The sequence below is a fragment of the Mesoplodon densirostris genome, chromosome 10, assembly GCF_025265405.1.
Source record: "Mesoplodon densirostris isolate mMesDen1 chromosome 10, mMesDen1 primary haplotype, whole genome shotgun sequence".
Classification (NCBI taxonomy): Eukaryota; Metazoa; Chordata; class Mammalia; order Artiodactyla; family Ziphiidae; genus Mesoplodon; species Mesoplodon densirostris.
Genome location: NC_082670.1, coordinates 94,577,394 through 94,580,193, shown reverse-complemented (window position 1 = coordinate 94,580,193; position 2,800 = coordinate 94,577,394). Strand labels below are relative to the sequence as shown.

Sequence of the window (2,800 nt, the reverse complement as noted above, 5' to 3'; positions counted from 1 at the left end):
AGTTTTTTGCCAGCTCATGCTAAAACATTTAAGGACACAGAACTATAGGCATGAGTTTTACATAACCCTTAAGTTGCCTATATATAGTGTTTCCTCCAAACAAGCAAAATTTATTGGCTCATATTCTTTTTCCTATTGCTCAGTCCATCGCACTAATACAAATGGGAAACACGCTTAAAATTTTTCCTATCTTGTATAAAGAAACCAGAATAAAAGTTTCCTAAAATTAACCAGACTTTAATATCCTCAAATATAAGTAAAGGAAGAAATTTGATGATGAAAGTCTGGAATATTCCAGGGTCCCTAAAATATTCTGATACAGTATCCAAAGAAAACATACATGAATTGACAAGTACCATGAATATATGCAATGTAGATAATAATGAACAACCATAGCACATAAATCAAAGTAAATAACTTGATAATATTTTGGCTAATGAAAATAAACAAAAAAAAACAAAAAAGCAAAGCCCAAATATAATTGCATTACCCAATTTTAGGACAGACACCATTTTAGACACCATTAATACATGCAACCATTTTAGGAAAAAATAATTACATTATGTATTATTGTTTTAAAATTAAATAATAAAATTAGTAATTATACTCAATAAGTTTAAGGATGTCCATAAATTTGGACCCAGGATTTCCACTTCTATACAATGTAAATAACCTGAAATACAGGTAACTCAATATGTCCATAAATACTCAATGATAAAATTAATTATAAATACATGAGAGCATAATTACCAGGTTGAATTATATGAAATTGTTCCTATCTCAGTCCTGCAAACATGGTGATTTCACATTGTTCAACCTAATAAATTATTCTGCAACCTTATGATGATTAAACAGCCTAAAATTATATTTTTAAAGATTTGTAATATAAGAAATTCTTTCCAATGTAAAGTTGTGGAATTCTAGTTATCGTTCCTTTCAGGACCAACCCTCCTGTAGATAAAAACTGTAAAGAGTGCTCGCTTCGGCAGCACATATACTAAAATTGGAACGATACAGAGATTAGCATGGCCCCTGCGCGAGGATGACACGCAAATTCGTGAAGCGTTCCATATTTTTCTGTTTAAAAAATCATATATATGTAGAACAACTGGGGGGTTTGAATACTCATTAGATGTTTGGTAATATTAAGGAATTATTGTTAATTTTTTTGTTGTGATAATGATATTGTGGGGTTTTAAAAAAATCCCTATCTAGAGATACATGCTGATATATTTAAAACAAAATAATATGATGTTGGGAGTCATTCAAAATAATCTGGGAGGAGGGGTGAGTAGTAGCATTATTGTTGAAACAAGATTGTCTATGAGTTAACTCTTGGAACCTGGGTGACAGGTCATGGTGGAGGGGGTCCTCAAACTCTTCTCTCTTTTGCTTATGTTTGAATTTTCCATAATAAAAACTTAAAATAAAAACAGGGCTTTCCTGGTGGCGCGGTGGTTGAGAGTCGGCCTGCCGATGCAGGGGACACAGGTTCGTGTCCCGGTCCGGGAAGATCCCACCCCCCCCCCAAAAAAAACAAGCAAACAAAAAAAACTGTAAAGAATGGATAGAATATAAACATAATAACTGAAAGCGCTGGAAGGTTTCCCCAAACAGGCAGATGCTGGAAAGGGTAGAAACCCAGAGGAAGGAAACAGCACTGGATGAGTTTCCTATTTTATAGCTTTTAACCAGAGGGCAGGACCCAGTCTGTCAACTAGATCAACAGAAATTTTCCAACCTCAAAGAGAGAGACAAGTTTGGAGGGAGAAAAATGAATGCAGCTTCAAAATACTTAATACGTGTGTAATTGGAGTCCCAAAAGAAGAGAGAAAGATGGGGCATAAAATATATTTGAAGAAATAATGGCAAAAATTTACCGAACGTGATGCAAGTCAGAAATGTATAGATTCAAGGAATTCAGCAATGCTATAGCAGAATAAATACAGAGAAAACCCCACCTAGGAGCACAGTAATTAAGCTGCTAAAAAGCAAAGAGTAAAAGATAACCTTGAAAGAAGACAGAGAGAAAAGCAACACATAACATACAGGTGAATAGCAAGTTTAAAGTGCTAAAAGAAAAAAAAAAAAAAAAACCCTAGAAGTCTAGATCCAGTGAAAGTATTCTTCAAGTATGAAGGCAAGATAAAGATAGTTCCAGATAAAGGAAAACTAAAGAGGGTTATCATGGTCAGAGCTGCACTACAAGAAATGCCAGAAGTAGTTTTTAAGGCTGAAGGGGAATGATACCAGATGAAACTAAGATCTTTCAAAAGAAATAAAGAACCTGGAAATGGAAATATGTGGGTAAATGTAAAAGACTATTTTTTTCTTCCAATTTATTTAAAGTATACGTGACTGTTTAAACAAAAAGCCCTAGCTCTTACTTCCAATAAGACTGAGACAATTCTCCCAACTCAAGAGAAAATGCACATTATTACACATACAAAAAAATACCATTTCATATATAAAGATATGTTTCAATAATTTATATTCCTGAACAAAAATATAGCATCTTTCATAATGTAGATTTCATCCAGGGTTTTATTATTAGCACAACTACAAAGCCTGCAGAGATTTTACAGAAAGATCAGCCCAATTAGATAAAAATGAGAATCCTCTTTTCAGATCTAAATTTTGCATCATTATCTCTCTAGGAAGAGATCATTAAATTATGATTTAGTCACAGGGCTGTTTACTGATTAGAATGCAAAACACTTAACCATTTGCATTTGAAAACAAAGTGGAAGATATATAGCTAGTCCACTTTAAAACAAAAGAGCTTAAAATTTATCTAAAT

The 2,800-nt window shown here is 33.1% G+C and overlaps 1 non-coding gene across 1 annotated transcript; it reads left to right on the top strand.

Annotated features, from left to right (window-relative positions):
• Positions 1-973: 973 nt before the first annotated feature.
• On the top strand, positions 974-1,077 carry LOC132498101 (U6 spliceosomal RNA). The gene has a single exon (XR_009533713.1). It is a non-coding gene; the product is annotated as a U6 spliceosomal RNA (small nuclear RNA).
• Positions 1,078-2,800: the final 1,723 nt, after the last annotated feature.